The sequence below is a fragment of the Empidonax traillii genome, unplaced genomic scaffold, assembly GCF_003031625.1.
Source record: "Empidonax traillii isolate 1590-97213 ecotype Southwest subspecies unplaced genomic scaffold, ASM303162v1 scaffold357:size1057043, whole genome shotgun sequence".
In the NCBI taxonomy this organism is placed as follows: domain Eukaryota; kingdom Metazoa; phylum Chordata; class Aves; order Passeriformes; family Tyrannidae; genus Empidonax; species Empidonax traillii.
The window spans coordinates 484,487-503,181 of NW_020955550.1; the positions used below are offsets into that span (position 1 = coordinate 484,487).

Here is an 18,695-nt window from a genome sequence, read left to right on the forward strand (position 1 = left end):
AGTCTCTGCTAAGAACAGCAAGTGCATTCCCAAGCCACAGCATTATGTGTCCCGAGGAGCAGGAGTGGGGTCTCTTTGCCTCACTGCATCCATTCAGAACGCTACGTTCTGACATCTAAACTAAGCAGCTTTTAGAAATAACTTGTATCTGTTTGCCAATGGGTTTATGATCCATGTTTATACAGGCTATAAATCCTTTCCAGGAATTATATAGAGGTGCCCTGCTTTGCTCTTCTGAGCTGTTTGGTTTTTTGCTGTTACTTTACTTATTATTTTTTTGTGTCCAGAATGCTCCTGGACTGCCGATCTCCCCAGAGTAGGTTCTGTTCAGCCACCTCAGGTATGTGTTGAGTGGGAGTTGGACTCGATGATCCTTGTGGATCCCTTCCACCTCATCATATACTGTGGTCCTGTGATTCTGTGAGCTGTAAACCAGAGGTTGAGTGGCGCAGTCGGCTTTGAGAACACCCATCTCGTGATAACGTTACAGGCCAAAGATAGTCCGTGCTGCTCAGAGCAGGCTCCAGTCTTGGAATGTTTGTGTTTGGGCACCAAAATTAGCTTTTCCTGGTGGTAATTGCTGCTGCAGAGGCCCTGCTGTCAGCATCCATGTTGACATTTTCTGTCTGAGGAAATCATGGGGTGTAGAGCCGGGAAACAGCCGCCATTTTGTGGCACAGCCGCCATTTTGTGTCTGGGGAAGCCCAGGGGAGTGTAGCGGGGGAACAACCGCCATTTTGTGGCACAGCCGCCATTTTGTTTCTGCGGAAACTGTGGAGCAGGGGACTTTGTGGAGACTTGAGGGGCTTTTTGGGGAGAGAGGGGGAGTTACAAAGTATTTGCGAAGGGGAAGTTGTGTTTGATGGTGTGAGACCCCCTGAAATTCAGGAAACCCCTTAAATTCGGGGAGCACCCCACAGTTACGGAGGACCCAAATAAACCCCAGGTTGGGGGAAATAAGAGGGGTGTGAGGGGAGTTTGGGGAGGGGCCCAAGGGTGGGACGAACTCCTTCTGCCGCCCAGTCCCCACTGGGTGGGCACAATTTGGGGTTCCTTCCACAAACTCACAAATTTTGGGTGTTTTGTTAAAAAAAAAAAAAAACCAAACCAGCAGCTTCTCCCTCCTCAGCCAGGTCTGACGGATCCCTTTCCTCACGTTTCCAGCTCCCATCGCTGTCTGTATTTCCTCGTCACGTGTCATCCATCACTCCAGTCCCAGTGCACCTCCTCCATGGTTTCTGATGCAAAGGTAACCCCAGCCTAAATTAGGTCTGTGATTTTCCTCCGTTCCCTTGTTGTGCATAATGTTTTCCTCCTTCTTTTTGCCCACTGGGAGGTTTCTCCTGGGTGTGCAGCATCTCAAATCTCCTGTTCTGTGCAGGTGCAACTGCTGGACTTGATGTTGGCCCACCGGAGACTGTTGATGTGAGCATCTCTCAGTTTGAAAAGCTGCTCTCCCGTGCCTGCCTGGCACACAGGGAGCCCTCTCCAGCATATGCCATCCCAGCCTCAGGTGCTGGCACAGCCTGAATCCTCATCTCCACTTCGTGGCTCCTCCTTAATCTCCGAGGTCGGAGAAAAAGTTTCTGAGGTTTATTAAGAAAACCCTCTGAATTAATTCTGCCTTTGTGGGGTCAGCCTGTGAGCCTGGAGCACACCTGAACCAAGGAGCAAATTAAGGTAATTCTTAATCGAGGCATAAAAACGTAATACCCAAATCTTGGAGCAACAAAATTACTGCTTTTAAAACCTTAATCTATTTTACTTCTATTATTGAAGCAAAACTCTAAAGACACAATATAGATTAATTCTATGATTTTTTTACAGCCACAATTTTATTATAAGTTTTTATATTTTAATAGATAAGGAAGTTATTTAAATTCTGTGGGCCTTGTAGCCTTCATTCAGGGAGGTCTCCTTTTGCCACTCTCCCTGTTGAGTAAAATCTACAGCCCTGAGCTTTTTAGCTTTTGTTGGGACAAATACACATTCCTCATTTTTGCTTCTGCTCTGATGTATTTTAGTAGAAAAAGTTGAGCCACACAGCCAGGTGATTTGAGAATGAAGATTACAGCAGTGCTTTGGGTAATACGTTGTACTAATTTCAATTTGGACAGTCCTCCCTTGGAAAGGTTTGGGAGTGGAATATTCAGGGTCATTCTCTAGCCTGCAATATAATCATTTTGCCCTGCTTTCAGTATATGAGGTTCTTCCCTTCCTGTTTTTCTTTGGTCTAATGGGGTGTCCAACAGACCGACCATCAGTTGCACTTGGTTACCCAGCTCTGAAATCAGATGAGATACTTGGGAACCACACACGTCCTGCTTGGGAGTTCATGATCAGTTTGTTTGGTTTTTAAATGCTTCTTACCTGATGCTTGGAAAAGGTGGAATAAAGAAAAAATAAATTTGCAGGATTCCTAAGGGAGAAAATTTTTCTTTTTTAAATTTTTTTTTCCAAGCCAATTTTAAATTTTTTTTTCCAATTATTATTCATATACATATTATTATGTACATGAATAATAATTAGTAATTCAGTGAATCTCTGGAATATGGGATCTTTGGAGTCACTTTCTTCCCTACCCAGAGCCTCACAAGCCCCTTTCCAATCTCCTTTTCTCATTTGCTCAGCAAGTTATACTTTTAGGAAAACTGACATGCACACTCAAATACATTAACACGTTGTTAAAGCAGTTTTACGTTTTATTTCCTTTTGTTATTCGTGGTTTCAGGCAGAGGCTTTGGCCAAAGTCCTGATTTCTTGTCCTCGAAAAAGACCACTATTTATGTATATTTATAGTTTGGAAGCTATCATTTATTTTCATGCTCCATCACAAAGACCAGCAGCAGTATGAGTTTTAAAGCCGTGGCAAATACTTACTAATTTTAATATTGTTATAATTTAACGAACTGGTTTGATTATAATATGTTGCAAAAAAGTCTCTCCAAAGTTTCCTGAGTGCTTTTTGCTCTCTTTATTTTCCGTGTGCTCACTGCTGCACAGGTACAGGGCTCTCTAAGTTCTGAATTTCAAGTGTTTTGCAATGTGCTGTTGATAACAATGGAAACAATTTTCCATTCAACCCTTGCTTCTTATTATATTTTTTGTTACACTTACAGATTAGCAAGTGAAGGGGTTCCTTTGTATCCTTTCCCCCTAAGTTTTACCTATTTTCTTCTGTAGATTATTTTACTATTTTCTTTTTATTTGCTATCTAAAAAAACCTAGATAGTAGGGTGTTTTGGTTTTTTTTTCCAAACCAGGAGAGAATTACTGGATTTATATCTTTCCCAGAGTCAACGAAAAATTTCCTGTAAGAAAAAAAATGAGTTGTCTAGGGGGAAAAAAAAAATCTTGCTAAGCAAAATCCTGCACCTCTCTTTCCTCTCCTAGGTATGCTGTATTAAACTGCACGTGGAATGCTTTTTTTACTAATTTCTGTTATTTTTCATCCTATAGAGAGACTTATTTCTTCCAGAACTCACCCGGAGTTTATAGGAATGCTGAGTTGTCATGCAGGAGTTTTACCTCACACTGGGGAGATATTAGCTGATAACATCCACCTTGTTTAGATTTATTGCTTTAGCATATTTCATGCTAAAAATATATATATATATATATTTTTTTTTTTTTTAACCATCTGCTAAGATTAGCACCGGAGTGGTAATAAATTCACTTACCCCGTTACTGCGGTGTAGTTTGGAACCATCTTACACCGCGCTCGGCCTAATTGAAAATAGGATAAGATAAATGATGCACTTTGAATTTCTCCCTCAGATGTACCATTGTTCATTACTTCAACAAGGGATGAGCACATCTGATTGTAATTTCAATTGTTAAGTGAAACAAAAGTTTCCATGGTGAAAGTATGGTACCAACAGCTGTAATTGTCTAAGGGTTACTCGTGAAAATCTCAATATTGTTTCAGTAATAAATGCGGGATTGTTTTGCATTTACACACTTGTTTATCCTCAGACCCTAATGGGAAAGGGGTGAAGTCAAAAAACACGCTGGGGAATTCAGGCACTGCGTGGAATGCGATAGCTGGGCTGAAAATGTCTCTGCATATTAAAATAGAGAATATTTCAGTAGCGATCGCTACTGCAAAAAAAAAATCCACCCAGCTAAACAGCACTTTGTGCCCCCACTTTATTAACCGTGATTGGACTGGAGAGTGTTTATAAAATAATGATTCGGTTTGGTTTGGCTCCTGGACTCTCCCAGGACATGCCCAGCACTGATGTCTCTGACATTTACTGTGCAAGTGCTTCAAACAACAGCGTCTCTGTAAAAGTGGGGGGGTGTTCCTTGTTCTATTAACGTAAAACATCAAGTACTAAAGAAAAATACTCGAGTAGGAGGTGCTGACCAATGGTGTGGGAAGAAACAAGAAGGGCTACAAGCCATTCTATCTGCCTGCTGTTTCTGCCAGTTTATTATGTGGTCTCATCATTTCATTTTTTAGAGCTCACAAATGTTTCTTTTTTTGTGTTCCGTGGTCAGATGGTGATCCCTTCCTTTACGGTATTTGAAATGTAGTCTGTAAATCACATTCTTCGCTTCAGCGTTTACTGCGAGTTTAAGATAAATAAGTATATCAGTAGATAAAATATTTACAAAAGGACAGACTGATGATGCGAGGGAGGTAAGTGAAAACACAGGAGAAGTTATGTACTTCTGGGTCTTTTTCTTTAGATAGAAGTGTGATTTTTGTGTTGGTGGTGTCTGGTTTTAACATTATGGCGATGTAAGGCCACATCCTATTTAATTCATTCATGAAATTAATTCCATTGACTTGCTCGAGTAAATAAGGTCAGCAAACCTCTATCCATAAGTAATCCACAAAGCTGACTTTTTCTTTTCAAGTATTAGAATAACTTCAGGGCTGTGCAGAAGTGGAGATATCTCTGGGAATGTCCTTGTTTGGAACATGGTTACAGGACAAGGGGGAATGGATTCAAACTGGGAGTGGGCTTAGATTGAATATTGGCAAGAAAATCCTCCCTGTGAGGGTGGGCAGGCCCTGGCACAGGTTGCCCAGGGAAGCTGTGGCTGCCCCTGGATCCCTGGAAGTGTCCAAGGCCAGGCTGGACGGGGCTTGGAGCAACCTGGAATAGTGAAAGTTGTCCCTGCCCACGGCAGGGGGTGGCACTAGGTGGGCTTTAGGGTCACATCCAACCCAAACCATTCTGTGATTCTGTGATTTTATGATTTTACTTGCAAAGCTCTTTTCATCCTTTGAGTAAAGTCGTACCCAAAGAGCACAACAAATACGCAGCTCTGGTATTTTCACCCTTTATTTCATAACAAATCCTTTGACTGATGCCCAAGTTCTGACTGTGTTTGTCTCAGGGAAACCCCCCCGCCTCCCCCTCGGCTTCAGTGGGCGTTGTGCCCATCTCCAGCCTCTCAGGCCTGGCTGGTGTTTTGCAGCCGAGCTGTAAATCCCTGGAAGCAGGGGTTTGGGGTGGAAGCACTGGCAGCACCTCGATGGGAGGGATACGAGTGGCTGTGCTCTCTCACTGCCACCATTGCCAGTGTCTGTTACCGAAATTGGTGTTGTATCTAAAACAATTGCTGTTATTAACAGGTTAAGCTGCTGGGATGTTAAAATAAAGGCTGCCCAGCTTTAGTGCATTTTGTTGTAATCATCTCCCAGATGCCTTGTCGGAAATCAATTCAAGTTCAAAACTGGCTGGAATTGGGAGGTCAAGGCTTCTGCAGACTAAATATTTTATCTTCTGCTCATGTCTGGAGCTTTTAAAGCTGTGTATTGGGGGCTCTTTCCTCGTATCCCATCTGGACAAAGATGATTGGCTTTGCCATTTTGCCCAGGTTAGGACAAGGTTAAAATCAATTATAATCAATTATTAAAAGTCTTCTGTGACTGCAAAGCTTAAAAGGGGATTTTAAAAGTTGCTCGGTTCTGAAACAAGAATATCTTAGCTGCTAGAGCAGATGTCATTATTCTGGGATATCAGATGTAAATCCTATCTGCACCAGTAATAAATACGCAGAATTCCTTCATCTTCTTCTTGTCCTCTGTGTTTTGGAAGAAATACTTAACAATGGAGCTAGGGCTGTAGGGAGTAGAGATTCACTGTGTTACAAAATCTAGCTGTCATCTCCAGGTATCCGAATGAGAGGGAGCTATTTATAATTTGGTGAACCAGGTGTGTTTTTTTTTTTTTTTTCTCCCCAGAAATGTATTCAGGCTTCCTCCGGTCTTCAGAACTCAAATGCTAATTTGCTAGCATGTTTGGGGAACTCCGTGCTTTTATCTTAAAATACAATAGTGTTTATGTATTATAATCCACTCTGCCTGATGTGCTTGAATATACAAGCTCGTTGCCTCTCCCTGGGAGTGAATCAGTGGTTTTGTTTGGAATAACTTTTGATGTTTGGTGCCATTCTTCCCATGCAAATCACATTCCACGTTCTTCTCACGGCTTCTGAGTGAATGAGTGAGCACATCTCTTTGTCCCTCAGCACCGTTGTTTCCTTGCCTTTGAACGTAATATTTATACTTCCGTTTTACATTTGAGAGAATTAGGAATAAAGAATCCGAGCCTGGATTTTGGAGGGAGACGAGTCAAGGAGGGAGGAAGGATGTGCTGCTGAATGTTAAGGCCTGCCCACAAGAAATGTGTGTTTACCTGTTTAATTCTGAATTAATGAATTATTCTTAAGGAAGCTGTCAGAGTGATGCTGCTCAGCTCAGTGGCCTCAGTTGCCTGTTTTTAATTCTAAGGTATTTTTTGCTCCTTTTTGTTTTAGGGGAGTGAAGTGTCTGACTGTGCCTATCATACACCAGCATATATTGTAAAATACAGGAGAGCCCAAAACTCAGTAAATCTGGCTGAAAACCATAAATTAATGTGTGTTATCTCATGGCTGGGTTTAGCCCTCCTTGTCATGTCCCAATGCACAGGGAAAGGGAACCCTAGAGCTGGGTTTGGGTATCGGAAGAGTTGGGCTCTGAGCTGGTTTCAGGCTTTTAGCAGGGTTTTGAGATTCTTAATAATATGGGGGAAATACCAACTAACAGTAGGATTATTAAAATGCTCAGATGTTCAAAAACCTGTAAATATTTTCATGAACATAAGAATTGAGAAATATTTCGGTAAAATGCTCATTTTCAAGGTTACACAGTAGTTGCACTCATTTTCTCAAGGATTTTGTAGTGGATGTGAGGTTTGAAAAACATGTACAGAGACACTGTCCTGAAAAACAGATACATGATGGAACCCAAGAAAAGTAGAATAAATTACCATTGATTTTCTTCCTTTATACCTCTTCTCCACATAAAAACACTGGGTATTCCACAGGTCTTAGGGAAAATGGTAACTTTTCTCTGTGTGTGACATTCAGAACCTCTTGTCACCCCCTTCCAAGCATTGGTATGTTTATTGTCAACACAGGTTAGCTCGCTCTTGAACCATCAGAAAAGTCATTAAACTTAAATATTTCTATGCACACTCATGGCCAGAAATTTGTATTTATTATTATTATTATTTAACTGTATTTAACTGGGAGGTGTTAATGTGCATTAACAGAATAGTACTGGGCCGCTGTGATGATTCTATTCTTGTTTGCTCGTTTTACATTGAGATTCATAAGGGTGCAATAAGCATTTTAATCGGAATGTACCCACTAACGATATTTGCAAAGGCCAGTTATTAATAGCTTATAAAGTGTATCAGGCTCTTTTTTGTTTTTATCCCAGTAATTTATTTCACATACAGGATTATGTCCCTTCTCAATTTCGTTTCCATGTGATAAACCAAGAAGTATAAAATACAATTTACAGTAAGCCTGTGCCTGGCTGCACCACAACTATGTGCTAAAACGCATCCAAAGGCCCTTCCTTTTCAGGGAACACCCCCAAACCTGACATTTCAGTGGCCTTTTGGCCTGGGGGTACTTAGGAAAGGTAATAATGGATGTTCTTGGCCGGTCTTTGGAAGTGCAGTGTTTTTGTTGGAGGCAGGAACCCCCTTTCCCTCTCCTTGGAAGGTTCGGGGGAACCTCTGGTTTGGCTGATGAACGTGGCACCGAGCGCCTGAACAGTTCAAAGAGAGACGAAAACTTTCCCGTTTTATCCTGCCCAGGGAAAATCCAAGCCTGGAGACAGCATGTGTTTCTCATTTCCATGCACTTTTATTTCAGTTATTTAGATGGATGGAGGCATCAGGCCAGATTTCCCCCAACAACAACAAAGGTCCCACACTGTCCAAACACACGGCATTCCTGAACCCACCGGTCATGGCACCGAAAAAAGGTTGAAAGATTCAGCATGGCCTGTTTAAACAAAATAGCCGTGCTGTTCATTTCTCCCCTTTCTTAAACACAGGCACCAGTGTTTATGCTGTGGGAGTTAAGTTTTAAAGTGAGCAGAAAATGTTGGTGCAAAGCTCAAGCCCTGCCCTTCCTCAGCAAAGAAAGGATGTTTGCCGTGCTCAGGGCAGAGAGAACGAACCCAGTTCCTTCTCAGAGCATTTAAATTGCCATTAGCAGGAAATTCGTATTTTTCTCCTTCGGTTTGCCTTCTCTTTTTGCCTTTTGCACTTCATTGGTCACTGCTGGCTTTGGTTATGATGTCAGTGCTGGGCACACTCGTTGCTAGATCCAAGCCAAGCCTGGTGCTTTCCTTACTGACCCAAACCAGAAAAGTTCGTGAACTCTCCAAGCAGGCAGGGAGCCCATTTTGGGAAATCTGGATGCAAAGCCCTGTTTGTGCTTTGTTTTGCCATGGAACCAGGTAGTTTCCAGCACAGGATGGATGGATGAAACATTGGCCAGCGTTTGTGATTCAGATGGATTTTGAAAAGTGCTCTGAAGGAGCTGCTGCCAATCTTTTGGAATCACAGAGAACATTCCTTGGCCTTTTGTTCTGGCACTCAGATTTTCTCCCCCAATTCAGAATTCCATCCATGGAGAGAGGGGCTCTTGCAGGTGGGAATTTCCCCCTCAGCTTGGTGTTCTGAGGGGAAGGGAAAGGTTTGAACAGGGAACAATACAAGTGGACAATGGAAAATGTCAGAGAGTGGCTGCTGGGCTGCAAACCGTAGAAGAAACTTTGTAGGTCTCCTTTTGAGCAAATGGAGTGCTTTTCTTAGTTTTCCATGGAAGCTTAAACCTGTATTCTGTTTTCTTTCCTTCCCCTCCCTCCCATGTGGGCTGACTGGTTTACCATTACTGGGTTGCTCGTGCACACTGGCCTATTGGCTTGGAATATCTGGGAGAGACAAAAAGGAGCTAAGTCTTGTTTCTTTGGGAAAACAACTCAGACTTTATAGAGATTTGCAGAGATTTTGTAAATACGTAGCAGATTAAGAGGATATATTATCATCCCAGTTGCTTTGATTTTGAGCCTGTGAACTTAAACACAATACTTGAACAATTTAATCTGTTTTCTGTAAAAGTGCTATTAAATAGTTCTAAAATGGTGCCTGCCCTCCTCTCTCACAGGGTTTGCATTTGTCTATCTCACACACTGCTTTGTGTAGTCATCCTTTCCCCAGCTGAGTTCTTCCCTCTGTCCTTTCACAGTCCTTTCATTCCTGTGTCCTTTAGCCTTCCTCTTTGCAGGCTTTTCCACAGGTAGCTGGATTTTGGATCGCAGCACTGAGAAGCTCAGCTCAGTTGTGCTGGCCCAGTAGCTTTGTGTATTAGCTCCTCAAGGCTTTGCCTGGATTTTCCTTTCCCTCATCCCCAGGAATTCCCCTTGCAGATGATGACCTTCCAGGAAGGAAGGAGATGAGCAAAGGTACAGATGTTTTTCCCTGCAGGTTTCTCCCAGTCCAAGTCCAGACAGCAAACTCCGACTGTAGTACCCAGGTGACACTCCCAGCTTTCCCTGCCTGCCCTTCTCCTGTTGCTTCCTCCCACCAAAGTACTTTTGTGTCACTAAGTGGTTAAATTCAGAGCAAGATCAAGGCTTTAATTTTGAAGGTATTTTGGTGCCTGCAAATGCAGATAGTTGCGTGATAGGTGGTAAAAAACACGAAACAAGCACCTAATTACTGCTGATTTCGGAGTAAGTTGGGTAGTTTTGAAATCACAAAAGGCCCCAGGAGGCTCCTTTCTCCTGAGCCCCAGTGCACAGCTTTCCTACTGTTTGGGTGTCTCTCAAGACAAAGCCAATCAGACAGAAAAGATAGCGTGAGGTCTGAGAGGAGCCCCCACTATCTGAATGTGGCTGATTCAGATCTGGCACGTGAATCTGCTCCCAAGTGACTTTTCTGGGTTCAGTCACACTTTGATCTTTAACTCTCATCTTCTTTGTGATGTAGCTATTTCAGTTTCATTAATTAGACCGATAGTAATTCCTCCCGCTGCAGTAAAATAAATAGGCAAAAATAAACCATCAAACCTTCTGCTGGATTCACACCTGGCTGTTTAAAATGCTCACAAAATCACACAGGGCAGAAAGTAATTGCATTACGTTAAACTGATACCCACACTCTTTCAACGAGTTTCTTTGTTTCCACGTGGAACATTTTTATAAGTGTATTGAAACTCTTTTCTCTCTGCTCAAAGCTTGCTCCCAACTCTGTTAAATTCTGTGTGAACACCTCCCTTCATCATATCTGTTATATTTTATATCAACACCCTTTTATGAAACTTGTTCTTTCTCTGGCATCCTGAGACAAGCCAGTCTGCAGGTTTCTGGAGTGAGCTCACAATGGGATTTTCACTGTGTTTAGTATTTCCTTATTTCATATATTTGAAGGCACGAGAGCTCTTAGGAAGAAAGTGGTTTCACTTGAATTTACAGCCATGTTCTTATTGAAACTACAGACTGCATTTTTAACGTGGAAGCCTGAAACATCATCTTCTGTAATCACACGTTCATAAACTGCATTTACATTTTGTTTTTCTCCAATACAAATCCCTAATACAAATCTTCCCGTGAGTGCAGGGGGATAAATTGTCTGGCAGGAGAAGAAACAGAGGGATTGGGAGTAATGATGTGTTGGGCAGAGAGGGAGCAACCGTGGAGGAGCCAGATAACTCCTTTGGGCAGCTGGAATGAGAGTGGTGCATCTCAGGTACGGGAAGATGGGGTCCCACAACAGCTCTGTGTGTGGTCAGCGGGGCTGCCCAACTTTGAGAAAACAGAGGTAGTGTTTCTGTAAAATCATGGCCACCCACATGTATGTGGAGTGGATTCCATCACAGTGTAAATAGGAATATGCAAATGCTGAGTTCTTGTCCAAACCCACTTGGTCCTGACCAAACACTTTATCTTTCATGGAGATTTGTGGCCCAGACAGTGTCTCTGCCCCTCAGCTGCTGGGCCCAGCTGCCTTTTTATACCCTAGAAGTTATTGGGGCTGCTCAGTGACCTTGCCTTGGGAGTGACGCTCCATGAGCATCGTCCAGGGGGCACATCCAGGACAGCCGGGCTGAGCACAGAGCTGGGACCATCTTCAGTGAGCTGGGACCATCTTCAGTCGTGTCCTCTGCCATCATCTCATCACCAGACTGAGCAGCTGGTGCAGTCTGACATATTGCAGCCTTCTCCCACCATCTGCGGTGAGAAACACATCTCCCACTCTGACCTAAATATTCCCTGCAGTGCCTTCAGTCAGTCCCTGCCCAGGACCCAGAAGTGAGTCAAAGACAGAGACTTTATTCACCTTTTTCCTTCTCAGTCCTCATCCTCACGTGCAGGTGGTTGAGTCCTCGTGCAGCTGAGCCTGGTTGGATTCAACAGCAGCAGGACAATGACGATGCAGTGGAGTTGTCCCACAGCATTATATGTTTTCTAGGCACAGCATTTCCTCTGCAATAATAGGTTTCCTGGAAACAAAACTGAGTAATGTCACTGTGAATAATATATTCTTGCTGCTCTTCTTTAAGTGAATGGAATTATTTTATATTTACATGTGGGCACGTGCTATTATTATAATAGATGTGTGATAGACATAAGTAATAGACAATAGGGTTTCTGATAAATTCCCATAAATGTATATTTTTTTTTCTTTTATGCCTTTTTTTTTTTTTAATTGTCATATTCTTAGTGACATTCTTCCATCTCAGGAGGAGCTACAAATGTCCAGTTGTTTTTTCTGAATAGTTTTCAGGAATAGCACCGTGTTGTTGGTGACAGGAGGATACCTTACTTTGAATTTTTAGTGGTGATGATGCCAGTAATAGCAGGCAGATGCTGCAATGTCAGAGTCTTTGTGCTGACCCTTGGAAACATCCCTAAAATCTGTGACATTTTTAGCTGCTGCTGACTTCCCTCGTTATTTTCCTTGCCGCCTCTTAGCGGTTGGTTTGGTACATCTTCATCCAGGAAGGACGTGGCTTCAGTGTCACCTTCAGCTGCCTGGCAGAGCTCTCCCTCTGCACTGATCATATTTACATTGATTAATATGTTGTGCTGAATAATGAACCCCCCCCAAACTTTGCACAACTGGATTTCCTCTGCAAATGACAGTGGCTCGCTCAGACTTTGGACCTGGTTCTTTCAGTGAAGCATCAAACTCTTCCTCCCTTTACACTCAGGAGAGTGAAGTCACTGATCTGAGACCAGCCCCTCGTGCAACACAGCCCAGATTTTGGCTTTAAATCGGTGTCTGTGTCAGAAGAAAGGGGACAAACTGCCTGAGGGAAGAGGTTTAAGGAGGTATTAGATGAAAGTGTTGTAGCCAAGGCCTGGGTTGCTGTAGTTTCTTTCTTCTCCATGGAAAGAGTGCAACTATCCATGTCCTCTGAGCACAAAGCTGGTCATGTCCCCATCGTTTTTATCACCAGCAGATTACCATCCTCACAAGAATTATGGATCCTTATCCTGGTCCTTAAACTCTATATTTAGTTAAAAGGTGCAAGGACATTTTTCATTTTCTAACACTCCACATGCACCGAAAGGGAATTGCATCCCATTTGCCACCCTCTGTTCCCAGATCCATATTCTGATAACTAATGCTGTGTGTAACCTGTAAGAAAACCCTGCAAATAAGCACTGGGTGCTTTGGCTGAAACAAAAAACACGTGGGAATTTATCCCTGGGAAGACCAAATGGCCCAGCCACCTCTTCAGCTGTGACTGGCATCCAGCAGCTCTGTGACTCAAATATATATATAAATATATATATAAAATCCTGATCACTGTCTATCCAAAGCCTGAAAGGACCTGTAAGCAAGGGGTTATCTGTCTGCAAAGTGTTCTGTTACCTAGATCAGGCTTCTGTTTTCGTCTGTAATCTCCCAAATGGAGCCCTTGGCTGGGGTTCAGGATGCTGGTCCTGCTGCTGTCCTGTAGCAGGCTGGGAGAAAGGCAAATCCTTTCCCATCACACTTTCCCCAGGTTTTAAAAGCACTTCAGAAGTGTTTTGGGATCTGCCAGAGGGAGTTGTTGTTATTAAAGGTGTACAGGTGAACCCATCCATCTTGATTTTTCCCCTTATCCACCGGGGTGGGCAAATCAAATCTTTTGTCTCTTTGGGGGTGGGGGAAAGTACTTTTTACTAAATTTCACACCAGTGAGGGAATTATCTTCCTATTTGTGCTGTGTCTGGGATTCTGCTCGAGTTGGTCTCAGCAAACAGGTAGAGATTTCAGCTCTGCACCGCTGCATTGCCTGCCTTCCCCATAAAAACGAACTCATTGCAGACACTTGGGTGCTGTGTGAATTTCTGTGTGTTTACATGTTCTGTGGGAAGCGTGGAGCAGCACCTTTGTCGTACTTGAAACCCCTCAAATCCACCCTCAGCACCTGTGCAAAGGTTCTGGTGCTGTGGAACTGCTGCGCCCCCTCTGTCTGGGTCGCGGGCAATTGGAAATCTTGGGGTGTGAAGCTCATCCTTTCTTGCCAGCTGGTAATCTGTGTTTCTTTCAGCACCAAATCATTTGGAACCTCGCAAACTTTTCCACAGAGATGTTACTACGTTTTTGACCATTTCACACATGACAAAGAATTTTTGCTGGTAAAGCAAACCCCCAGTTCCAGCTGATAATTATGGGAGGTCTAACAAAACTTCAGTCCCCTGGTGATCCCAATGCTGCCCCTCTGCTTTTCATTGTGGACACTAAGCCTGCACCAATTACCATTTCCTCCTTCTGTAGCTTTGAAAGTGCTTCTGTTTTCTTCGTTACCATCTAGTTCATTAAACGAGGTTTTCAAGCTGCCAATAACAGGATTAATATTGACAATTTCATTAGAACCATAATTCCAGCACCCTGATGCCTCCCAAAGAGATCCAGTGTGTCTCTCCAGTACAGTTGTGTTTACTGCTCCTCAGACTCATCCCCTCCTCAAACTGAAGGGCCAAACCCACCAGTTTTTGGGGAACTGGCTGTGTTTCATCAGCCTCAAAAGTTCTTGGAGAATTATGAAACCATCAGCTGCCATCTGACCGTGTGCATGGCTGGAAAGATGCTTCGTGTACAGGTGTCCTAAATTCATAATTGCAATTTATGTAGAGAGCAGGGCCCAGCCTGGCAGGTAAATACCAGGGAGCAGCACAGCTTGGGTGGGAGTTGTAAACATGCAAGGAACAGGTTTGTTAGGGATCAGCAGCTGTTTGGGTTGCCAGCTCCTTGGAACAGAAAATGTCTCTGCTATTTCTGCCCAGACAGGCATTCCTTGTTGTTCTCTTACACCCCATAGCTTAGTTTGCGTGTTCTCCTCTGCTTACCATAATTCAGGGTATCCTAAACAATAAACTCAGCTGTAACTCAGATAAGGTGTTCCGTTTCTAGCTTATTATTTATGTTATTGTTGGATTTACAGGCTCTGTTTGACAGGAGGCCTCTGCTCTTGTACAAGAATAACAGTGGAAAACATGAAAAGAAAAAATCCTCCTTCTCTGACCCCAAAGTCATCCCTCTGTGTCAACCTCATTTTCAGGGAGACTCTTTCAAACTTGGATTGGGACATACTGATAGGAGGGTTATGCTTTTCTTTAAAGGCAGTTTGGATGTGAGATTTGGAAAGTTTGGATCTTTGCAAACAAGTTTCCTGTGTTATTTAGCAGCACTTTTTGGGTTGGTTTTGATGGGAAAAATTTCAAGAGTATTATGTAAAGCAGGAACAATCCAGCAAAGCAGATGAGAAACGGGTGAAATCCTGGCCCCAGTGATGGGGAAAGTACAGGCTGGAATCAAATCAGGTCCCTTCTGACCTAGAAGTGTATTTATGTGATGTCAGGAGATAACATCTCCAACCATCAGTGTGCTGTTTGTACTTGCTGGCAGGACAGAATTGGCCTGGAAAGGAAGATCTTTAAGAAAGAAGTTGACAGCTCATGCAAGATTTCTATTTAACACGGGGTAAATGAAATCAGAATGAATTCTGTTTTCCACAACTGCTCACTGGTTAAAGAACTGCGTGTTTTCATTTAGGGTGGGTTTGCACTGGTGTTGAACAGGATTTTGTATCCAGGAGAGAGAGTTTGGGAGAAAAGCACTCATTTCCAATGGTCTCAAGTGTTTTTAACTGAATGCTTTCTGTCTCCAGTTATCACATTTAAGAGTGATTGTGTTTCAGGTTCTAGAAAGTTCTCCATGGAAACCCTGTTGATGGGAGTCGTTAAACCCTCAAAAAGGGCCGTTAAATTTTGGGCGTCGGTTGGTTCAGGTGCTTTTAGCAGGTGATCCTTGTTAGGGAGGGACCAATCCCGGCTCAGGGAGCTGATGGAAACACCTGGGGGTGGGTGGGGCCGGTTGGCCAGAGCTGGCTGAGCTGCCCAGTGTGCAGTTGGGTTTTCCAGCTTTTCCCAAGCTGCTTCTAAGTTTAGTTGATGTGTTTGCACTTGTAATTAATTGTGATTTATTTAAAATCGCTTTATAAAGCTTTGTCCCTCATTTTTGTTTTGTAAATCAAAGTATGGAAGGCTGGATTTGGTGTTCAAGTTCCCCTCAGGTTTTTTTGAGCTGGTTTTGAGTGAGTAGCTGTAGTCAGGGAAAACCCGTTGTCTGCCATGTGGAGAACACAGAGGCTCTTTTCCAAAGGTAAGTTTCTTTCTTTTATGGAAGTTTTACAGGATTTTTTGTGGTGCTTTTTATTGAAAGATTTATACTGGGTTTGGGTGTGTCTGTTTTGGTTTGTAAATGAAGTGCAACATCAGTAAAAGCCATTGTGTTAATTGTGTATATTTTTAATGGAGGAAAAAAATGTTTTGCTAAGACTTTAAAAGACACCTTAATGCTAAGGAGAAGTTCTGTATTTCCACAACCAACTACAGATATTAATTTATTTTTCAGTGCTTTCAGAAGTTGTGTGTGTGTATTTTAGCATTTGAACTGGAAAACACTTCCTTACCTAAGCTCATCTCCTGTTCTTTTTTTTGTATAAAATGCTAAGTGGTGCTTTCAGATAAGGCAGTGCCTTGTTTTATAGAAGTTCTGTAGGACTGAGCAGAGAGATCCTGCTGAGGTTTATAGCTGATGGAATGTAGGGAAGAGAGAAAACTTGCTGTAGTGTGAGTGTGGGGAAGGAGAGAGGAGGATGACTGGCTGCAAGTCCTAACTTGGTCCCGGTTTCAAACTGCAAACTGGGAGCAAATGGGTGGTTTCTTTTGACTCTTCTGCGGTGAATGACGGAAGATACAGTACAGAGGTGAAAAGTGGGTGTCTTTTTAGCAAGCTGTGTTGGAAGGAGAAGATATCCTGGTCAAAATAATGGTGTGTGTCTAGTTTAGAAGGAATTAGTTTGTGAGAGGCACTTGAATAGGCTTAAAATATAAAAGGTTACGAGGCAATTGTTTTTCTCCATATTCACCGAGTGTTGAACAAGAAATAATTGAGTATTAGCAAGGTTGATTTTTTTATTTATTTTTTTTTTTAAATTGTCTTGGTGCAGATGTAAACTCTCTAACCACGGGGATGAGCTGCTGAGAGCATTGTGTAACCTTGCAATTAGAGGTGTTAAAGAACAGGCTGGAAAAACACCTGTTTGAAACTCATGCAGATCCACCTGCACGTGTTTCAGAGCCCAGGGATGGGCTCCCTGACCTCTCCCGATCCTTTTCCAGCTCTGTCGCTGGGTGGTTTTCCACGCAGCCTCCTCTTTTGTAGCGGGGAAGTCAGAATGGAGGCTGTTTTATTTGTTCACGTAGCCTTTTAATCCCTGGGTTGATGGAAAGCAAGGACAGCCCTGGCAGGAGCTTTTCGGTTGTTCTCAGTTATCCCTGACCAGGCGACACCTGTGAAGGGGCTGAGGTGGAAGGAGAGGCCCCCTCAGTTGGAGGCACCGCTTTGTTGGGCCCGGCTCCTGAAAACACGAGTGGGAGAGCCGGAGGGGTGCGATCTGAGGAACTGCTGGCACAGCCTTGCTTTTTCCTCCTGGTGGAGATCACAGTTGGCTGTTCCCGACAGAATCGAAATCTCCATCCCTCCATTTGTAGTTTAATGTCCTGCTCCCAGGCCTCAGGGGTAGCTGACTTTAACTCGTCACCTATTGTCCCTTATTGTTTTCCAAAGGTATGGTGAGCTACCATGAAGCAAAAAATATGAATAAAAATGAGGAATTCAGCCTTATGGATGTTTTAGGTTGAGGGTTTTTGTTGGTTTGGGGGTCGTTTGTTTGGTTTTTTCCCCCTCCCATGTATTATCTTTTCCCCACAAAACTCTTTGTGCCCAGAACATCAGTTCTGGAAGCTTTGTTCACCGCTTAAAATGGTGGATATTTCTAAATCTTTCTAAAAAAATGGGGTAGAGAATGCACTGAAATTGGTCTAGTCTGCTTCTAAAATGGCTTTGTGGAGACTATGTTTTTTGGGGGTTTTGTTTGTGTTATTTTTTGGTGTATTTGTTTTTGTTTGTTTGGGGTTTTTTTTCAATTTTTCTACCTATAAAAACTGTTTAAGCTTCAGCCCAAATGAATTGAGAACATGTGTATCATATCATTGTAATAAAAAAGATTTTTACAGAGTTTATCCACTCCACAAACTTTTCCTTTACTGCTTTTTTTTTTTAATGCCAGTGATATATCAAGAATGATTGATTAATTGTGCTTTATATAGGAAAAACAGACTTAAAGACTTCATGTGTTTTCCAGCTTAATTTTTTTATTCTAAAATCTTGCTCTAAATGCAGAATGTCATCAATTGCAGGGGGAACCCCCCCCCAATGTTTTTATTTTTAAATATGAAACAAAACATTTTTTTATTCAAAGTGATGAACTTTGTTTTCTCATTGGAAAATTTCTCTGAGGCTTTTCTGTTTCTGCAGAAATAAATTGTAAGGTACAACTTTTATAACAAATCACCATTTATGCTGGGAAAAGTTTCATCCCAAGTCCTCTGACCATTAGTAATGAAAAAAAAAAAAAAGCACAAACAAAACAAACAAAACCAAACCCCACAGTCTGTTTGCTTTTGTTCGAAGAGAAATTCTCCCATGTTTTGACCTCACTCCCATCTTCCAGCCAAAACACTTGGCAAAAGGCCCCCACTGCTTTTGGAACTGCGTTGTGGAGTGGGATCAGCATCTCCATAGGCACTTCTCCCCCCAGTACAACATAAACATGATTTTAAATAGTCTGTTTTATCGCTGCTTTTATTTGCAGCCCAACTGACATAATTAGAGACGATCTGTGTGATTTAGACTACCAGTTTTACCTCTGCCTTGGCCCTTCTTGCCTCTGTGTGCTGCAAAGCTCCTGTGAGGGAGGTTGGTCAGTCCTAGAGGAAAGAAGATATCCAAGTAGTTCACTGTCAAGAAGTTAATTTAATGTGAGAT

At 42.6% G+C, this 18,695-nt stretch overlaps 1 long non-coding RNA gene across 2 annotated transcripts in view; it reads left to right on the forward strand.

Annotated features, from left to right (window-relative positions):
* The first annotated feature begins 654 nt into the window (after positions 1 to 654).
* LOC114061773 overlaps positions 655 to 18,695 on the forward strand; it is a 229,262-nt gene continuing 211,221 nt past the window's right edge. The window contains exons 1-3 of one of the 2 annotated variants that reach the window (XR_003572209.1): positions 655 to 835; positions 1,130 to 1,249; positions 1,382 to 1,680. This is a non-coding gene — a long non-coding RNA (uncharacterized LOC114061773). Of the gene's footprint in view, positions 836 to 863; positions 1,250 to 1,381; positions 1,681 to 18,695 lie in introns of those variants that run through there. The other variant, XR_003572208.1, reaches the window with a different exon arrangement.